We start from the raw sequence: 22,844 nt of genomic DNA on the forward strand, positions 1-22,844 counted from the left end.
TTCTGCTTCACATTAGAATTACTAGAGCATTTAGACCAGTCCTTAACTAGATTAAATAATTAGCTCCTACAAACTGTGAAATTTTATGTTATTCCCTAATTCATTGACCTCATTATTTTGATACTCCATTCAATTCTGATCCAGACTGCAAGGCCATTCTTCTTAGGCATATTGTGGTTCCATCACTGTGCATTGTGATTAAGTGATTTCAGCATCAAAGTTATGATACTTCTTCCAGCTTTATCACTAAAAATACTAAGCAAGGTTGGACTAAGCATCAGTCAGCGTTGGATCTCTCTAATGATCTCTTGCCAGTCATTTTATCTATTACTTATTGCTGTCTATTTTTCATCTTGCTCTTGTAGTACCTATCTTGTAGTATCTGTCTGACACTGAATATAAATTTCCATATGTACTTAAGCAAAGCTAGGATATTGTTTACAAAATATAATGCTTGTATTAAAAAAGGCTACCCAGTAAAACAGATAGAACGATTATAGATCCTGTTATAATTTGTTTTGTTTGCAGTTGATCTGCATATTAATTATTCCTTCCTTAAGTCTGTTCTGAAGTCTTGCCTATTAATGAAACCCAGACCTGGAGATTCTCTGATCACATTTGGTTACTTCTGCTTGTTTACACCTTAAATCCTAGCTATATAAGACACAGCCCTCTGAATTACTTATGCATAGTTGATTGCTATTCTCATCCATATTAGGACTTGCTTTCTCTTCTCTACTTACTATTTTTTATTTATTATTGCTGTACTCTTACCTGCTAGATTTCTCTTTAATTGTTTAATAGGTGTAGAAATCACAGATATATTGCAGCCTTTTCCCCTTTGCTTGGTGTAAAGCTCCCCATGTCAGTCATGACAGCATTACTTAGAGAAGACTGTATCCCCAGGTTGAACTGAGCCTCTTGCTCTGCTCATGTTTATGTAGGACCCAGCTTTCCATGGCTGGCTTCCATAAACACAAAGGTAATCCAAATCATGCAAAAAATGTAACTTCCCTTCCTATAATATTCAAACCTCCATAACAGGGGAATTGCAGAGCCTCTCTGCTGTTCATCCTGTTCAGAAAAGAAAGGGTAGGAGTACTAAAGTAAATTTGATCAGAGCAAGGGTTTTGTTGTTCTGTGGCATTGTCTTAGTTTTGTCTTTTGAAAAAGTGCTTTGGAGACTCAGCCTGATATTTCTTGAATTGCTGTTTTCCTTTCCCCATGTTCTTCAGGAAGGGAAAGAAGGTGCCTGGAATGCAGGTAATACTGTCAAAACTTCAGAGCAGATTTTCACTTTCTGTGTTAAGGCAAATAAAATAATAAAGGAAGCAGAATTTTATAGTGCACAAATAAGAAGCCACATACAATGAGAATTTCAGGTTTTCAAAAAGAGTATTGTCAAAATATGGAACAAGGATCATAAAGGGAAGTGAAGAACCTACCTCTGAACAATCAGCAATGATACCTTTGCAATATTTTTTAAATGCAGATCTGTCAAAAATACAATATGTTAGGTCTTTACTAGATGATTCCTCCTGCACATCATTAGGTTCATAGCACTTGCTTTCCATATAATACAGATGAGGGTTTGCAACAAGAACAGGCATATTTTTATGGCATAGTCTACTTTGTACTCAATAATCACAAAGTCCTTTGCATAATATTCTGTCATCTTTGGGTGGGTGTGGATATGTCATGTCTCTACTACCTGTCAGGTAGGATATTACTGTGTGCTGTGCTTGGATCAAAACTGAAGGTTGTTTCAGCTGGTGCAGAATGGAGTTCTTTAGTTCTTGGATATAAGTCTTTCGTACATGTTTGATCAAGTTGATAATATCTTTTTTCATGCAGGCTGTGAGTTCCTGTCGTGCTGTCCTTTCTTTTTTTACTTTTTATCTATGATTTGGACATAATTGTATTGGCCATCTGGCTAAAGCAAGGCTTTTGATCCCACTGCAAGATTTAAAATCAACATTTGTTCAAATTTACTTATAGTTGTATACTTTAAAATTGCTTGAAATTATCTTCCTTATAAATATATTTTTTTTTCCAAAGATCCTCTCGAGGAAGTTAGATGTTCTTGAATGAGTGTGAAATAAAGTGTCCTTAGTCACAATAGAATTTTGGTAGTTCTCAACTGCAGAAAGCAAAATCCTTTGTCACAGTAGTGAAATGAATGTAAAAACTTGTGGTAGCAGAATTACAAATCAGTCACTACCTTTTGGGGGTATGAAGCAGAGAGATGAAACTGTCCTTGTCTAAGTGAAAGGATGCTCAAAAATAACATTCTGTTACCAATAAAATTTCTAACTTACATGGTGTGGAGTAAAAAATATTCAGCTTTCTACATAAAGATGATACTTCATATCTTGGTCATGTTTTCTGGCAGGACCGGTGAAGGACAATTAATAAGTTCAATTACACTGAGAATCTGGATGGTTAAGTAGGCTGTGAGCATTGACCTTCATTTGGAAGGCTGTGGAGGAAGGGCCACAGAAGGAATTCTCATGAGCACACTATAGTGAGAGTTTATGAGAATACAGAACAATGTGTTGTAAAGAGTGAAAGGAATGCAGAAAGAAACTATAAAACTGTGATGAAAATGGAGAATATAGTGTCTAGAGACCTCTGAAAAGAGGAGAGGAATCTGGCATAAGGAATGAGAGGCATGGCAGGAACTGTGAACAGAGTAGCTGCCTTCCTGCCAGATGAGGGCATGAGGGTAAAAAGGGCACTGGCAACTGGCCACTTCCTGAAAGAGAATGTGTACAGGTGGCTTTTCCTTCTGACAGTAAATTTGTGCTTTGTGTAGCTTCAGGGTACATTTTTAACCTTAAGGAAATGAGAGAAAAGTGAAGACCTCTAGGTTCTCAGGTCTTTCTCATATCAGGTTCCGTTTTATTTTCTAAAATTAATTAATCCCATGTGAATTATAATAGTTTTGGTGTCTTGTCACTGGAAGTAAAATGTCTGCCAAAGTTTTGTAATATCCAGGACAATCCACAGACACTTGGATCACAAATTACATTGAAATGTATATCTATTTTAATGAATCCATGGGAAATAGTGTATTTTTGTGTTTTGTTTTTTTTTTTTCTCTCAAGGTTTTTGTTTTATTCTGAAGATCACAGTTATTAAAATATGAAGTTTTAAATGAACAATGTCTTTTCACAAAGCTGGGATATTTTTAAGATAATGTATCATCCAGCTTGCATGAGCATAGCTAAAGTGACTGGAAAATATTCTGTGGAGAGGAAGGATAGAAATTCTTACATTAACTTTAGCGGCGGTGAAAATATACTGCCTTATTCTACTTTTTAAGATATACATTGCTTTATTTGGAATGGAGAATAAAAATAGACCTGATTTTGCCAGTATCTCACTTACACCAATGTTTCTTTGCACTTCATCACAGCACAGGAATCACTGGGCAGGCGATGATGTGCAGCTCCAGGCACTCTCTGGCAAGGTATTTTTCACGGGAAGACTGTATTGTTTCATAGCTATATCCTTTTCTGGCAGTGCTATTTTGCACTACAGCCACTGCTTTCCACTGCTTATTCCAATCTCTAGAGATCACATCATCAACTGGTGCAACAGGGTGTGCAGCCATGTAGTGAACTGGACTAGAAGACTGATTTGCATTAAAAATGACTTTTTAATCTTTTGCTGTGTTATTTTTAACCCACTTAGTCGCTTGACCTAAGTCACAGCATGGGTGAATAAAACCTTTTTCCCAGCTGCCATAGTCCTGCTGGGAAAAAGGAGTCCAGATAGGGGAGATAAAGACTCCCCTGAGAAGGGCTGGGCTGGCAGAAAGACTGCACAGGAGTGTTGTAGGTCGTTGCAGATGTGAATGTGCCATTAATAGAGACATCTTAATATGAATTGAAAGAAGCTTGAAATAAAAAGCAAAAATAATCAGATCTGAACATTTGTGTACAAAGGCATGAAGAGGATTGGTCAGGTGTGAGCAGCTGGAGGAAGCGAAGATAGCATAGGAAGGTGCGAGTGCAGAACTACTTAAATGGAATAAGCATCACTGATGACAAGGGCTATAGTAAAATCATGGAGAATAACAGTAAACTTACCTGGGTTTGGGTTTGGTTGGTTTGGTTTTTTAGGGATTATTTTTGTGTTTTTACTGTCACTGCTATGCATTGTATCATTGAAAGTTTCTGTTTCTGTCAGGAACAGTTTCTGGAAGAAGGTTCAATTTCTTGGAACTCATCAAGCTGAGTTGGATAAATACTAGAAAACATACTGTATGAAGTAATTCTCCATTGGCAGAGAGATGAATGTCTGTGATCTATTACACATTTACCTCTCAGCAACTGTGAATCAGAGGTGGCAAATGATGTTGAAGACCACAAGTGTATCTTGGATGGGAAATTCGAGATGCAGAGAGCAATCATGTTATTGGCCATACATACTACCTTTTATCTGCTTGCTTGCTCATACTCCTTCATATTGCAAGCATTCCTTTGCAACAGTCAACTATGAATGAGATACTGGGCTGGATTCCAGTGAGGCTTGAATTGGCTTCAGAGGTCAAAGTGTTATAGTTAAGCTACACTATCTGTTTATAAAGCAGTCCTCCTTGTGTAGACAGAGTTGCTGGTGATCTGAATATTTTAAGACAAGAATTTTTAACTAGTTTCCTGCACAATGGTGAAATGGTTTCTAGCCTTTTATAAAAGAGTGGACACAGAAAAGTTTAATCCTGTACTGAACCAGGAATGCAGATTTTCTCTTCTCTGTGAAGTATTTTCAGTCTTGGTAGCCTAGGACTCTAAACATCTGGTAGGTATTGTCTGATCTTCTTGTGCATGAGGGACACACTTTGGTTTTCTCTTTTTTTCCTCCATTATGTAATCAAAGCATTTTTTAAAGCATTGCAGCAGTAAATACTACTAAAAATACAATTCCATGTAATGACCTTATATTTCCAGTCATGTCTATTCATGTCATGTACTTAATAATATAAATGTTGGAGATGAAATTGAAGCGCCAAATGGAATGATACTATATGTATGGTCTGGTCTCTAACAAACCCAAATCCTGATTTTGGTTGTGCCTGGCTTTAATTATGTTGAATTCCTGGAAGCTGCTATCAGACTATTTAATTCCCCAATGGTAAAAGTATCTTGAAACCAGAATATCTCATAAGGTTATGTCTGCATTTGAGTTGGTACTGGAAAAATTAGATTGTATTTGGTTTCTGGATCAAGCTCTTATTTCCTTCCAGGCACTGAAGAGGACTAGATGGTAGGCTTACTTTTTAACACATCTGCATTAAATATATAATATGGAGATATGGTTTAAATGTAATTGGTTATGGTTTATGTGTAGCTATGGAATTTGAGAATCATCTAATGATTTTCCCTTTAAACAGACTTTTTAAATGTACCAGTGTGGTATGCTTGAAGATTTCATCGTTTGAGAGTCCTCCCTTTCATCCAGCCTATTTCTCATCCTTCTTGTGTGTTAGCTAATTCTGACATTTTCTTAATTTGAAACCTAATCCATGACATAAGTTTTAAGTAGTAATGTGAGTAATTCTGCTGATTGTAACTCAATGTGGAAGACCTTTTCAGAGTCAACTTTTTTGACTCTGTTCTCTCATAGCCATCTTCTTTAAAATGGATATGTATCAGTGGTGTTGTACAAGAACAATCTGTTTTATTCTTCTTGTGATTACTTTTTCCTGGGCTAGCTTGTAAGCATGGGTATGAAAGGAGAAACATGTTGGACTTGTCCTGACTTTGATAGCCCCACCAGCAACGGTTTTTCTAGTCCCATATATTTTAAATTCCTTCTGATTTCTATAAAAATTGAAAATTGTGGGGTTTATTGCATATTTAAATAGTTCCTGTAACAGATAAAATGACATGAGTTAATTCTGCTGTGTTAATACTGACTGTGTATCTGATGCTTATTATTGACTCAGTTGTCTTTCTTTGTGTTGCAGTGAAGAGGCAGACTCCAATAATAGGATGATGTGGACAAGAAATAATGGTTTCTATGAGCTGTTAAATTAAGTTTATTCTAATTCTCTTTGGATGTTCTTAGCCATTGCAGGACTGTGCTCTCTGATACAAAAGAATCAGTCACATGGTTAGGTTAGACTGAGAAACCAATTATTTTATTCTAGATCTTCAGTTCTTACTGTACTGAATTCGTGAGCCGCATAGACTGCAAAGGGTAGTTTGGATGGTAAATCAGTAATCTCATAAGACCTTTCTCTTAGACTGTAGCCCTTTACTCTGCAGTTTGTTTATTTTTACCTTTTGTATCCAAGGATTTTAAAGTAAGCCCTATAGTTTTAATTTAATTGAGGAATAGAACCAGCCTGCTGAAATGCAAGCATTGTTTACAAAGGTATTTAATCTTGTTATATTTCTTTATTCAGTGCTAGTTCTGAATCCAACATATTGTAGTGTTGTATTATGAATAGTCCTGAATTCTATATGTAGTTGAGGATATTTTCTATGTATTATTCCACTGTTGTTCATAAAAGAAACAATTTATGGGACACAGGCTGATAGATAAGTTAACATCTAATATAGAACAACAATCAATATTTTGATGGATGTGTGGTATGCCATGTCATGTGTTTCTGAAGGCTGTATTGATTTACTCCAGGAGGACATAAGTTGCATTTCTATCAGGCACAAATGAATGTTTTTCTGAGATGTAACTTTGAATGTATCATTAACTGGACAAATACTTACATGGCTTGGAGGGCAGTACTTAAATAATTTAATTTCATAATTAAACAATTAATGCAATGAAATTTCAGATCAGCAGGGCTCAAGTCCTTCCCCCTGTTCAGTGCCCTCTAAACACTATCGCAGCAAAAATCATGTTTCAGAAATCTTCTTTCTGATATATGGAGCTTCTGTTCCTCTTCACAGATTGCTAAAAGCTTCACAATTGCATTCTGCAGCCCTCTGGATCTAAAGCACATCCAGTTTTTACAAGGGAAGGCAGATGAACTCTTCCATTTAAGGGAGTTTTTAATATATATGTACAGGAGCTTACTGTTTGGCTGGGTTGTTATTAAACATGCTAAGGTTTAGTTTTAGTTGTACAGACTGGGAAAAAAGAAACAACCCACTTCTGGAAAACAGCCTTCAATAACCTTTGCTGCCAGAATAGCCCACTAACTAATTGCAAACACATGGAAATATTTATAAAGAGCAGGGCATGGACTCAAAAATGACTGATCTCCTGCTCTGGTTTAGCATATATGAATGACAGCCTTTAGTAACCCTGCTCTCTGTCAAAGTAGGTCTGCTTTATCACACTTTGACAAAGTACAGCTGTTCTGCAGGCAGTGGGCACCCCAAAATATTTCAATGAAAATAGCTCATGCTAAGAGGAAAAAAAATTTGAAAGGCAGTTGCCTTGCTAAGAATTAAAAAGGACAATTTACTTTTGCTTTCTATCAGTACATTGTGTTTGAGAAAATGTGAGGAGAATTCAAAAATCTTGTGTATTTCTGTTACCTTTTCAGTGTCACTTGACACTTAGCAAGAATAAGTAATGGCTGTAATACAAATGTTGGCCTATGCACAGCAGGGCCCTGATATCACAGCCTTAAAGTACTGAACACATAGTTCATTTTCTCTTCCCCTGTGAACTGTTCTCCTGCACAAGGGTCATGTTTCTATAAAAAGAACTTGAAAAAAAAAGAGATACTGTCAAGTTTCTAATAATTTTCATGTAAATATCAGTTTATTTACTGTTCAGTGACTGGGGGGGGGTTTGTTGTTTGATTATTTGTGGGTTTTTTTTGTTTGTTAGTTTTTTCATGTGAAATGATGAGCAAAATATAGATGCATAGTTACTATTTCTTTGCTACAACACTGTTGAAAGGTGAACACAATTTGCATTTTTATTACTCTCCAGTTTATTCTGAGGACTATTTTTATTAGATATTGGAAAAATATAATAGTTTATTACCAGTAATTTCTCTTGTAACCAGGTACTCAGAATTTGGGGTGTTGTCATGAGCAGCCATCCAGCCCCTTGATGTCTTTTGGTATCTATGCAACCATTTTTGAAATCTCTGGAGGATCAGAGATTTTGAAACAGCTCTTAATGGTATTTGGCATTTGTTCAGCTACCTCTCTCATCACCAGAAAGTACAAAGTTCCCTACCCATGCTTAACAGAAAAAAGATTTTGAGAGTTTCAAGCTGTCATTTTAGTGAGGGTAATTTTATTTTATGCTTGATGAAAAATCTTGACTATTTGGGCTGAATTTCACAGTTAAAAGGCAAGTGGCATGTCTCCTGTTTTACAGAAGATGTGAGTGTATGCTTTCAATCAGAAATACGAGTGGCCTATGTATCAGCTTGTGTTTTGGGTATTACTTTCTTCCTTGCTGTTATTTTTCATCATGTGTGATGCATATGGAGAAGGAAATCCCACGTTTCCTTCAGGTCTGACGTACTGACAGAAAAATGGCATGCAAGAGCTTGGGAAGAAGGGAATATAACTGTCTGTTATCTGAGCCCCAGAAATTCTGGCTTTGTGCTGCCTGTTTTACTGAGAGTTGGATGTTAAAGTTTCCCTGTTGTGAGTATGGATCGAGTTCTATCTGACTTCAGGCTTGGTACTTCCATTATAATAAAATGGATTCTGTTTTCAGAGTATGCTACTTATGTTGCTAGAAAGTACATAATTTTAATGCAAATGTGACACTGTGGATTTAATTTAATCACTATCTGTCCAGTCTGTGTCATGTAGTTGTTTTTCTTTTAGTATTTGAAGTAGCACTACAGTATGAGGATCTTTGGTGTCCCATATACTGCCAAGTCAGTAGTGATTAATTTAATTCATTTTATTATATTGTTGATTTTAATTATTAATATTATTTATTATATTAAGTATTTTCCTTATATAACTAGGAAGTTTCCCACTGTCTTTAATGCCTTGGTTTTTGATCTGATGCATTAAATGAAAGCTAGAAGTTGTTGTAGCATAACAGACCTTCAGAGCATTTATTGGTGTGCTGGACTATGTAGCGTTCAAAAAACCACCATTTACTCTCAATTTACTGAGAGTCCAATGATTTTTCTGTTTATTTTGATTTTGCTATTGAATATACTATATATATAGTATATATATTGGATATACAGTTACTAAATAAATCAAGCATATAGGCAGAGAAAGAGAAATAAATGTTTTTTACTCTTTGACCTTGTAGAAGAGAAAAAATACTTCATTTGTTGGAGGAGAAGTTTGGGACACAAATCAATTCCCAACACACAGCAAACATATAAAGGGAGATGAAAGCATAGTTTCTAGACAAATTAATAAGGGAAAGTAACAAACAATAAATTTCATTCCATTAATGTTTTGAAATTAATTAAAAATAAATCTGTCTGAAAATGGTTGGCCACTGCATTACACAGAGTAGAAGAAGGATTCCTATTTGTTTTCCAGGATGTATAAATTTTCTGCGTTAGAACAAAAGTGATGTGGTGGTTCCTGCTCTATGCATTGGTGGGACCTGCATTGGGAATCCCCACTTACATATGGCTCCTTACCAACACTGATAGGGAATTATCTAATGTTATTTCAATTAGTTGTTTTGAACATACAACTTCAGAGTATTTAAGTAATTTATCTGTTTTTTTCCTACATTGAGGTCCTGTTAACCACCATTAATTTACTACTATTAGTTTACTAAAGGTTGTTTCTGTAGTGAACACTTTCAACATAGACATAAATGTGGGGCCCTGCCTAGCAAGATTTTTTTATCACATCATGCATAATTTATCAATGTTGTTTTCATTTACCTCCTGCCTCCCATTAAGCCTGTTAAAATGGGCTAATTTTTTTCAGGATTAATTTTTTATATATAAAGGGCATAAGGTTGGAGATGAGAAAGAAGAACGTGGAAAATACCATCAATGTGTAATGTACATACATCTTTCATATTTATTTTGAATTTTTTCTCTTCTAACTTTTGTGATTTGTCTAGTCCAGCAAATCTATAACTATTGCAATAAATAAGAAATTTCTCCCATAACAAGAGCCTCTGAGGTACACTGTGACTTGCGACATAACAGTATTCTGATTTTTAAACATTCTAAACATATTTAACATTTTTAAATTCTCGTTTTTAAAAATATATTATAGATCTTCAGGTGTGAAAGTCCATTTGGAAGCCCACTTTCCTGAATCATTTATACTTCATTTAGGGACTATACTTAAAGGAAGAGGAAAGTCTATCAAACATCTGTGTAGTCAGAAAACTGGTTCAGTGTTTGGAAACATGATCAACTTTTAAATTACTGATTAAGAAAAGTACTCCCAAATGCAGATTAAGAAAGTGTTAAAATATTATTCTATACTCTTAAGTAACATTTGAATTTCAGAATGGGCAGCTTTATTAGCATTGCTTGATATTATCTTTAGCAAATTAAAATAATCAGCCAACCCAATCCAGTTAAAAACACTAAGCAATGAATCAGAAAAAAACCCAAAAAAAAGCCAACAAACAAAAAATTCCCCTAAACAATAAAGCAATTTCCTAATTACTGAGTAAAATGAATTTATTTAGATATGAAAGTTTTACAACTGTACTACTAAGTTACTGTTGTGTTACACACCTGAATACTTAAGAATTCATTGTTGAGAGAAAGAAATGCGTGTACATTTTTGGTGGCATTCTTGGAAAAAACCTCAGACTTCAAATATGATTGAGGAAACTATGATTTAAAAAAAAAAAAAGAGGCTTTCAAAGACTGGATTCATTTCTTTTGGCAAAAGCTACAAAATTAATATGTATTTAAAAAAGCAAAGACTTAAGTGATCACAGCTTTTGGCTCTTGCAGAGAAGGAAATGCCTTTAAAAATTCCATATTGTGCCGAAGTTCATTCTCTGCCTCCCCCCTCTTTCTAGCCCCTGTTTAATGTTGTGTGGAACATCTGTCTGGGGAAAGCAAGGCTAGCAAAAGATTTGTTAACCCTTCAGTCATAGATGTCCAGGTTTATTGTGAATGGGTTGTTTTCTTACCAGACTACTGTGTCCTCTTTCTCACCACCTTTTTATTTGTTACTTTTTTTTTGTTTAATGTAGGAAACAAATAAGAGCAGAAAAGCAAACATGGCACAGCTTTTCACTGCTTGCAAGAAAACTGAACAAACCATAAAGCTAGTGAGAAGTAGGTGCATTGATAGCTATCCTGGACCTTATTGTCTTCATTTAGATATAAAGGTCTAAAGAAACTTTTCTGTGTCTCTGAATGACATTTTTGTGAAGAGGTGCCTCATTACATTACAAGCATTACAAGCATGCTCTAGATTTCAGTGAACACCTAAGGGCAGAGACACTTAGCAGGGAACTGAGGGTGTGACTTTATTTGCAGATTCATTTTAGGAGCAGATCACATCCAGTGGCTAAGCATAAGGTAGCTCTTGAATCTTCTAGGTTGTTTCACAAATTAAAGGGGTGATCTGGATCTGCACTCTGAATCTGTTTTACTAAGCCAAGTCTCTTCACAGCCCTTGCACATTTTCAGTTACACAGTTGTGCTTGACCTTGGTTCTTCTGTAGAAGACCTGGCTCCAGTGTTTCTTGTTTCTAATGCCTGGGACTTGGTTACCTTTTGCTGCATGTCCATACTGTGTCTTTTGCTGCTGCTCAGGAGATAAGCCTGAGCTGGCTAGGACCTCACCTGCCTCAGACTCAGGGTTTTCTTTTTGATCCCTACAGATGTTAACAACTGAATGCTGCTATTCTCTCCACTCCAGGAACTGAGGCCCTCTCATCCATGGCTCTGTCCTTATATGTACTGCTGAATTCAGGGGAGCAGAGGTGTCTCTGAGGTACCTGAGTCACCAAAGATATCACTTTCCCAGAAGTCTTTTCTTAAAATACCTTCTCTTTATTCACTGGAAACAGTGAAAATCCTCACCTACTCGCTGTGTAGAGTTCCAGGGTTTGTTTGTTTCAGGTGATTCTGCTGACAGAATTGTGGAACAGAACAGGAAGTCTTCAATATAAAGATAGATGCTTTAAGTTTTAACTCAAGGTCACTTTTCCACCCAAGTTCATAGCTACTGTTGATTGACACTGCAGATTTAATTAAGTTAATCTTTCCGAGACATAACCAATGACATAAGGAGAAAGAGATGGATAAATGGCATTTTCCTCCTATTAGTCTAGGGTCCTGTCTTTGGCTTGTGAAGAACATTTCTAATGTGTATTTGGGATGGGTTCTGCCTAGTAGCATGAAAGTTAGCTGGTTTATTTCTTTCATTCCACAGAGGTAGTGTAGCACAAGATTCATAATATTTTATTAGGTCTTTAGAAAATAGATGAGCAAAAATATACTTAAAATTCTCATTAAAAATACAAAATAACAGAATGAATATTTAATAATGCCTGATTAGCCTGGTCAATACTTTTAAGAATCTATTTATCTAATAAATGATGAGATCTTTTTAGAACGATCTCTAATAAATTTTCTAAAATTTTTGAATATCAGTTAAACCACACTTCAACCACCAAAATTGTTTCTCTCTGTTGAGATTTCTTAAGGTTGTACAGTGTTAGAGATTACAAAGCTTGTAACTACCTGTGCTAAAGACAGCATGCAAGAATTTTGAAGAAGCTTTGCTCAGAATATAGAAACATAAATCAATGGTATAAATGAGAGCAAAACCAGGGGCACTGTTGAGTAAAAAATCTCCAAGAAACTTGGTTTAACATCAGTTTGGGCCAATAAATCCATATTACACAGCATCATTAGATCTTCCAGCTTTTATTTCTGAATACAGATGCAAATGCAGTGCATAATTTTGCAAATTGAAATAAAAGCCCTGTGGTGAGATTGCCATATTCTTAATGCTCAGCAACTGTGAAAATGGAGTTTAGGGGGGCTGACTTATTTTTAAAGTCCAGCCTTTAACTTCTGCAGTGTTTACCAAGGGTCAAGTTTTCATATTTGTGTTTTAAAACATTCTTTTTAAATAGAGAAAATAAGTCTGCTTAACCAGATACTCTGAAATATGTATTAAATACAGTGAACCAAGTGTATTTAAAGTGAGTTCTAGTCAGGTCTTCTAGATTGCTATGGCATGTTCTGCTTGAATGACAGAAGATAGATACATGTGTTGCACTTAAGAGTGTTGGATCCTGTATTTGCCATTTTGTTACATAATGATGGTTCTTTGCAGTTTCTTTTCTTCCCCAGAACTGCCCCTGCTTGGTTAGTGCAATTATAATTATATTGTTGCTACTGCATAATTACAGTGCTGCAGGGTTTGAATGCTCAGAACCTACATGCTTGGCAAAACACTGAAAATCGAAGTGTGATGGTTCACTGACTGTTAGACCAGTGTGACATCAGTTGTGGACCCTGTCCATATGTTAAGTCACGGGTAGTGGTCACTGCAAGAAAGTACCACATTTGAAAAAATATATATGAATAAAGACATTAGTTAGTAGAATGTGTCACAATTTCTATTTCAGCTCAAGCCTGACATGATTTATTTTTTATGTGAAGATGGTGGAAGAATGCATACTGCCTCAAATGCAGGCCAAGTAACCAAATAGCCTGGTTTTAGCTGTATGTATCTGAGATACTTAGGGTGTGGGAGATTAAGCAAATACTGCTATCACTTCTGATTTGTGTTTAACAAACATAGCTGTATTTCTGAACTGAGTATGTAGCGTTTATTTCATTTGCACTCAGCTGCAACCAGCCTTCCCATCCCAAACAGCTTTCGACTGTTGCAGGGTCCATGTTTCCAGATACTTCTGCTCCTTGTCTCCTTTCTTCAGTCCAACAGACAACTGTTTATGTTGTTATTGTCTTATGCTGGATATTGGAGGAAAAGGATGTGTCTCTGGGTACCAGAAAAGAGAGTTTTTCTCCCTTACACCTGGCTCAAACCAGATGTAGCCATGCTCAGTCATACAGTTTTAGGTCAGACGTTGTGTCACGATTTCTCAGTGCTGTGACTGTCACAGTTTTCCCAGGAAAGACTGGGCAAGCCTCTTCCCTAGCAAGCTGAGTAGGTGCCCAACTCACTGCAATATTTTCCTGTCAGCCTCTGGAACTCTTAAGGTGTGAGAAGCCACCTTACATGATACTGAAGGTGAATGGGAGAGTGATGTTCCTACATTGCTTAAGTTATTGCTGCATGAACTTTAGTAAGCCAGAGTTTCCTGACTTGGGTGTTTCATCTGCTCAACTTTGAGTCTGAGGAAGGCCAATGCATAGGTCTCTGTAAAGGAAGATGAAGGGAAAGATGATTATGAGTGAAAAGCAAGCTTGGGGGCTGGGAGAAGATGAACAGGTGAAGTTCACTCAGGGCTTTGCTAAGCTCTTCTGCTCCTGCATCCTATGCCCCAAAATGCCAGTTCTAGCACTGAGCCATCTCCTGCCCTAGTGGAGTTTAATGCCTGGTATTGTGCAGTGCCTGCAGAATGCCTATTGCTGGGAGCAGCCAGACTCCTTTGAGATCAGCTCAATTCATTAGAGCATGGTGCTAACAACGTCAAGGTCACAGACTCAGTCTGTGTAGAGTCAGTGACTTAAGAGCTGGACTCAGTGATCCTTGTGGGTCCCTTCCAACTTGGACTATTCTGTGGTTATTGCTCCTCAGTGATTTTATTATGTTCTTGGGTCTCATGGTGGTGCAGAGAGGAAAAGCTTAGAAAGCCTAAAAAAGAAGAACTTTTACTGCTGTCATACTGCATTTATCTTTGGTACAGTTCTATGTGTCCTCAGTTTCCTCTTTTGCTGATCCTGTGAGCAAATAGCTGGAAGACAGGGGTGGCTACCAGCATATCTACAGGGCCACTGGTATCTGAGGAGGTTGAGGCTACAAATGTCTTTATTACAGTACAGTCTTATCCATTTTGTAACATTTTTAATACCTAATATGGTATCAGAGCTCAGGCAACTGAAGCTAATTATATCAGCATAGCCAAACAGGATCAGCTTCATACCTTTCAGGTAGCTTATTTTGGTATGTGAGCAAATTAGGCTTTATAAGTTGTTTGCTTCTCCCTGATAACTTAGAATTGTTAAAATTTGTTAATATATGATTGTAATAAGCAATTATATATGATATATACCTATATTTATGGCTCAGTAACATATCTAGACAGTATATCTGAAGTAAAAGCTTTGATGTTTTTATTGTGCCTTACCAGGTAGCTGTCTGTATGGACTTTCTTAATTTGAATAGAAATAACTTTATCTTAAGAAGATACTGAAATTTTCAGTGGAACTGGTAAAACTGTAAATAAACTGTATGATAGATATCACATGCTATCACAGATAAAAACTGTGAGGAAAACCTCTTGTTAAATAAATGCCAATAAACAGTACAACTGAATAATACTTTCAAATTTTATACCAATCAGTATTACCACAGAAGTGAATCTTGGTGGGGGAAAGCTTCATTGAACTGGCAAAGCAGCTGGGAAAAAGCTAGTACCTTTATCTTCGTACTGTGGTTTTGATCAAGAACACCTACATTGTATTATAACATGCTATTTCCATTCTTAAGCAATGTACATTTTGCTTAAGTGATGTAGCTGTCTGGTTAAAATATAGACCTTCAGACTGGGATCAGGTGTGCATCAAATTAACTGAGCCACTGATCCGAGTTTTTGGATAATTACAGAAGTGGCCAAGCTAGTTCTGTTTCTGCTGATAAACACAGTCGTAGCAGTGTGCTAGATGTTTATACAAGAAAAAAAAAAAAAGGAAAACATTAGTTTCTGCCACTATTTTACATTAGATGGTTCTCCTAACATGTTTTCTAACATTAATTAATATCAAATTATTTGAATCTAAGTGCCAGCTAGGCACCTGGCCCATACCATCAATTTGAAGTGTTCTGACTTCACCTGGACAGCTTGACTGCTGCAGAAAACATCTCCTTGTAGCCTAAATAGGCCCTTTCAACTCCCTCCTCATTTCTCCTAGGGAAAGAGAAGATTAATTCCTAACAGTAAATTACTTAATTGAAAGCAACTTGATGAAGTCTTTTCATGATACAATCTGCGTAGTTATGGAGTTGTTGTTTTCTATCAAAGCATTTATTAAGCTCCTACCCCAGGACTTTAAAGCAAGTGAATTCTGTGGCCTCAGATGGAGAGGTAGGCTGGTGTCTCTCTTGTCACTTTTACTGATGTGTTTCAGTTTTGGGGAAACTCCCTCTATTGTCCTACCTGTACACCATGCCTTGCTGTTGAAAGATGAGGTGAAAATACTTCTCCTATGCCACAAGAAAGGGAACAAATTTGTCTTAAACCAGAAATGAGCTATTTTTATTTTTTTAAAATTTTTTTTCAAGTTGAGGTAATGGAGAGGATGGTGCCAGCTTGCAAATTGCACTCTCAGCTCCATGCTGCCATATTTTATTAAAAGAAGAAAATGAAATCTTATGCCCTTCAGTTTCCAAGCAGTTTAATGCACTCCCTTTTCCTCCGGGTTCTAGGTAATGAAAAGCAGGGTGGGAAAAATTTAATATAAGTGCTACTGACTATAATTGAAATTGGAAGAGTGGAAAACTGTTATTTTCAATCTTCTTTTAATTTTGTTTTGGTTTGCTTTTGTTACGGTAATGTTTGTTGTCTTTGGTAATTAAAACAGTTGAAAGGTTTATAAGTATGTTACTAGTATCCCTTGTTTCTGATGGGGCAAGGCACTTCACCAGTAGTGTGGTTAAATATACATTTATTACATTTTCTCATTTCCCAAGATTTAAACAACATTAGTATAAGCATTTATTATCTATGGTTTTGCTATTTGTGTATAAAACAGGAGTTGGAAAAAACCACAGTAAAATAAAATCTCTTCAACATTCATATGGAAGAGAAAATTACTTTCCTAAAATATGTTTTTAATTTGAAACATATTGACTTAGTAAATAAATTTTTATCTGTAGGAGTGAATTGAACTGATTGTTTCTCGTTACCATGGACGATGAGATTTTAAATCTGGATCTCAGCTGCTCACCTCATTTTTATTCATGGATTGTAAGAGAAAAATAAGGTTTCCTAATTTTTAAAATCCCAGTTGGTTTTTCAGCTTTGAATGAAGTAGTTGAAATTTGGAATGAAGCAAAAACACACAATGCACCTGTGGAATGGTCTATTTCTGTCAAAAGCTGGTTTAGCATTTCAGCTTACTCTAGCTCCAGTTCCTTTGTCTTTGGCTTCTGTTTCTTCAGAGATGTGTTTTTTCTTGAATTCGTAAATCCTACTGAATATTTTTGTAGCTTAGATTAATTGTTTTTACTAGGTTACTGCTTTGCACAGAGTAAAATATTTTAATATTTAAATATAAATAGGGTGTTTGAAAACAAAATGTTTTTAAACAAAGATCTGAAGAGCAGATGTTAATAAAAAAAGAAAAATCTACCCTGCCCAGACCCCTCAGAGATCTGAGAAAGTGTAATTTTGTAGGAAATAAACTTAATAGATTAGAATGGTATAATAGACTGAATGATATATTTTTTTTCTGCTTCAGTAAACATAGCTCTGCTCATCACTTTGAAAGTAGACAGATGCAGGGCACAATGTAGTTTTATTCTGTCAAAGTGCCATTCATACAAAAGAATTGGTTTGTATGAAAGATAAAATACATGTTCTAGTTGAGATTATTTTGTGACTGACTCCTGCCATGATAAACTTCCACTTTAAAGCACAGAGCACTAAGTGCACCATGTTTTTGCTCCAGACACATGTTTAAAATAGACATGTTTCATCAAAGAGTATGTGATCTTGGCCTTGTACACAAATAAACAAACTTTGCCATATACTGCAGGTCGTACTGTTTCCCTGCCAAACATTTAGGGTGCTTACCATTGCAAGGCAGGTCTTATTCCAAATACCATGCAGAACTCTTACCTCTTATGGGTGAGACACCGATTTCAGTGTTAGGCATCTGCACAACTTGTTAGAGCAGGACAACAGGCTTCATTTTCTTCTGCAAAATAATTCCAGCTTCATATAATCTTTCTTCCTTCCTTCACAGCATATTTATGAAAGTATTTTTCTCCTTTGATCCACAGTATAGAAAACCCTTTCAAGATCTACATTGCTAGGTAGGGTCCTTGTATGTTTATGGCTTCTATCACATAATTTTTCTTTTAAACTCTGTGCTTACATAAAGGCAAACTGGAAAATTGAGTGTTTCTAGAAGACTGTCTGACAATCAAGGCAATGTCATATTTTCCAACAAGAATACCAGATCTGTGTCGTGTGATTTAACCAGCAGTTTCTGCGTGAAGAACAGGGTTCACTTTGTTTATTGGAAGATTATGAAAATCCTATAATTTATCCCTAGTCCATCAGAAACAAGCTTTGGCTGATTTAGTGCCTCATTTGGAATTGAAATATACATATTTTTTCTTAAATGATGATTGTTCTGTTTCAAGTTCTACATTCTAGCTTTGTGTAAAACACAAATAGCTTTAGTATATAGCTTTTGTAAAATGACAAACTGTATTAATGAAAGAGGATGCTTTGAGGCATGCTGCTATGGGTTTAAAATATACTGTTTACTTATTATAAGTAAAAGAAAAAAAAAGTTATTTTCAAAAGAAAATGACTAGAGTGCAAGGTTATTATAATGGATGATGAAAGTTTGTAGTCTTTTTTCACACATAAACTAGCATGTGTAGCTTTAGAGATCTGGGCTGGTTGATTTAAAAAGAGTAAATGCCTTTTTCTTAGATCAGTCACAACTCTTTCCTCTGTTAAGTGGTGAGTATAGGCTGCTAAGGATTAAAGTCATTTAAAGTTTCTGGTTCCTTAAAATCCTTTTGTCTTCCTTGCTCTCTGCTTGCTCTTTGGTTACATGACAATTAACAATTGTGTCTACCTAGCTGTTTTATCTGAAACAATGTTTTCAGTCTCTGTAACAGCAGGAGCTCCATTATTCTGATTCTGAACCAACTGTCTTGTGTAGATCTCATGAACTTGTAGATTACAGCTAAAACCCTGCTCAAAACTGAGGCAGATACATAAACAAGCATTTTGACTAGAGTGCAATTTCTTCTCTGTGCAGGTTACATTTCCGTATGACAAAAGCTGAGAGATCAGATAAAAGCCATATGTGGTTTCCCCATTCCCTGATTCTGGTTCCGTTACTGCCAGTCTGTTTTCAGAAAGAGTGGCTGGGAAAGCTTTGAGTTGGCTTATGTTTCCCCACATGTGCTACCAGGAGGTTGAATGACTTTATAGAATTAGCAAGCTGTTCTTTCAGAAAGAGAAGTTAATGATATGACTCAGTCTGGCACTTAATGGCACTTTACAGCTGCAACAAATGAGTTTCAGTTAGTAGCTTTTCACAGATATTAGGAAATAAAAGCTCCAGGTAGAAGATTAGCCGTTAATTGTTTTTGTAGTTAAAAAGTATTTTACCCGAACATCTCTCATTCTCATCTATAAATTAGGCTATTAGTGTATTCTTCTAGAAACTCAGTGTTAGTGTTCATGCAGATTCAATCTTTTCAGCCTGTGCTTGAAAATAAAACAATATACACTTCAAATTAGGAAGTCTTTGTGCAAAGAAACTGTGCACTTGATGTTGTATGTCTTATCCATGAAGAGCATTCTATTTGTGACTTCAGATCATATTTCAAATGCCACAGTTTATTTTTCCCCTTAACCCTTGGTTTAATATATTTTCTAAAATACTTTCCAAGACTTGGGTTACTTTAAGCTTTCACATCTCTGATATGTGAGAAATGGAGGCTGAGGTGGTATGGTTAAAGGAACTTATACTAGGCATGTGAATAGATGTTCTGCTTAGAAGTCTGTTTATCAGCTAGCTTCCTGTTTTTCCTTGATGGAACTTTTTTTCCCTCTTCCCATATATCACTACATCTAACCTGTTTTTCTTGAGTCTTGCAGTCTCTCCATCCTGCCTGTCTTTTAATCCATCTCCATATGGACTTCCTCCCCTTTGCTCTGTTTGGTTTGCCAGAGTGAAGTTGCAGTACATGCTGCAGGACAAGGAGTGTGGCTGCTCGGCCAGATGCAGACTGTACAGCTAGCATATATGTTCTTCCTCACTCAGCAACTGAGCTCCACTATCCCATCAGATTTACCTGCTTTGTGATCCTTTGGCTAAAAATCACATTATGCCTCTCAGTGGGGGAAGACAGAGTTTTAACTTTGCCCACATGTGTTGTAGGTTTGATATGTGTCTGTTCACTTAATGAAGAAGCAAGTGAATAAACAAGATGCCTTTAAATACTACAGATGATTTCTGGTATACATGGCATCTGCTTTTACTGTCTTTGCCAGTATTAAATGTTTTGACAGGGAAACTGAAGCAACATGCATCTGCCATCCCACCAAACTCAAAACCCAAACAGCTCTGAAAAATACACTGTGCTTTGTGCCTTTAAGAGCCATTGTTCCAGAGAGAGCAAATTGGAAAAGACTATTTTGCAGCAGTCAGAGCTATTGACAGTGTCAGCCTTTGCAGCAAAAATGCATGCAGTCCTACCCAGGGCTGGGGAACAGGGGCCACCATCTACTAACAAGTGCAAAACTACAGTTGTAGTTTCTCCCTCTTCTTTCTGGCCCAAAGATCAGCTAAGCCACAGATGCCATCTCTATCTTGGTTTGGTTATGCAGGTCCCCATCTCCCCTCCTCCCCTCTTCTCCACACCTACTTTCCTACGCTTCCGCAGGAACAGACATATTGTCCCAGGGGCAGGCTCTGTGTTTGCGGGAGTTAAGAGTGCGAGTCTGACGTCTTGGCTCATTAAAGGAAGTGGAAATCCCATCTCGCCAAAGTCATAAACACTCACCTTTGTGCGAGGTACATGGTCACTACCAGTGTTTTATCACGAAACCCTTAACTTCTTGTTAAGTGCATGTAAGGTCTGAAATGCGGAATCAAGAATGCTGTATTACTAATTTTTGGAGCAAGTTTTCAGAAAATTATTCAAATTTCTACATTGCTGAATATTTCTTTAAATGTGCATGCTTAAAAGACGCTAGAGGAGTAGGACTGCAGAGACAAAACTCTGAATTAATATTTACTGTGCATATTTATGCACATGCAGGTTATTCCTACGTATGTTAATGCTCTCTTTGCAAAGTAATACTATCTCTCATTCACACATTTTTCAGGTTTCCAATTGCCTACAAATAATGATCAATTCTCTTGATGCTGTCAATTTTCAAAGGAAACATGCATTGAAAATGTTGGAGATAAGAGATGTAAGAGTTTCTACTTCTGTGGACTCTTGAATCATCAAGATCAAAAGGCTCCCTATTTGAAAAGGTTCAAAAGGTTCAGCCGTTTCTATTTTTGAAGGTCTGCAGAGCACCAGTCTTGGTTTTAAGTTCAGTTAGGAGATTGTTTAGTGTGTAGGCAATAACTCTTCTATAACACATCTCTAGAGCTGTTTATACATGAGCGAAGTTACACATTTCTAAAAATGAAAGGAGACTTGAAAATGTAGCAATGTCTGTTTATAGATTTAAAAATGTTAAATCCTAGCGGTCAAAAAACATGACTAGTAGATGTGAGGAGTACATTCTTTGCTTGTAAAAACTATTGCAAAAGATTTTATAGAAAAATATTTTACTCTTATGATTGCACAATTTTAGTTCTACTTTCTTTGTCGAGGAATCTTGATTTCCTTCAGACACATAAAATGCACAGCCCATCTCTGCACAAATGCACAATTGCTAAAACAACCAGTTACTGTTTAAACAGCTAGTATAAATAATGAACCACTCCATTACCAAGAATATAAATAAATGTAGACAAGTAAGGGTTCTCTAGAGCTGAAAGTTTAGGTTATGCAAAAACTTCGACAGCTGTAATTTGTAGGTCCTTGTAGACTGAAGGGTGTGAGTGATGTAAACTCTAGAAATCTGACATTTAATGTATGTCTATTTTGTCATTTTGCCAGAAGGCAGGACTTGACTGTTATGTTTCTTTTGCTGTGTACAAATTTTGAATAGGGCAATATCTGGCAGAAGAAGTTCCAGAAAATGCCTTAAGCTCTGCAGTAGTGTAAACAGAGCCCAGTGTTCCACTGCTTGATGAGTAACAAGTCAAAATTTTAGAGCAGTCTGGTCATAAACGTCTTTTCCTTGGATAAAATAAGACAGGAAAAATATTATTTGAAATTTATTTCTTTACATGTTAATATTTAAAATTAATTCTAAAACTAGCTGAGTCAGACCTATGCATCTAATTCAATTATAATATAAAAGGCTTGTTGTTTTTTTATGCTTTGAAAATTGAGGGATGTAAGACCTTTGGATCTGAGTCTTTAAGACCCTATAGTGGAGGAGATAAAAGGAGGCAAGTCAGTTCTATCCTCTACCCTAAAATAATCACATACATATCCATTGCCCAAGGGAAGCACAGTGGAAAATGACTTAACCACGCCTTAGAATTTTGTTGATTATAGTGAGAATAAAACTTTCTGTGTCAGCAAATATAAATATTTTTAACTATGGTTAATGCAATTCCTTTGGCTTAAATTGGTGAAGTACAAACATGAGGAAAATCAAGAACTTCTCTTGGGTGTGAGGAAACAGGGAAAGAGGGAAAGATGGACAGAAAGGGAGAGAGGGCTGACTGACCATGAGCCTACCAAGGTGAAATGTATCCTTACCCCTGGGAATTTTGTAAATTTTGTCCATTTTTTATGGCTCTTGTCCAGAATATTTACAGAAGCACAGATGTCTATGGAAAGAATTATAGAATAATTTAACTTGGAAAAGACCTTCAAAATCAAGTCTAACCATGACTGAACACCGCCTGGTCAAGTACACCATGGCACTGAGTGCCATGTCCAGTCGCCTCCTTGAAT

The 22,844-nt window shown here is 36.3% G+C and overlaps 1 protein-coding gene across 2 annotated transcripts in view; it reads left to right on the top strand.

Moving 5' to 3' along the window:
- ROR2 (receptor tyrosine kinase like orphan receptor 2) overlaps window positions 1–22,844 on the top strand; it is a 142,114-nt gene that overhangs the window by 58,918 nt on the left and 60,352 nt on the right. The gene's annotated exons all lie outside the window — the stretch shown is intronic.

Source organism: Taeniopygia guttata, chromosome Z (assembly GCF_048771995.1).
Source record: "Taeniopygia guttata chromosome Z, bTaeGut7.mat, whole genome shotgun sequence".
Classification (NCBI taxonomy): Eukaryota; Metazoa; Chordata; class Aves; order Passeriformes; family Estrildidae; genus Taeniopygia; species Taeniopygia guttata.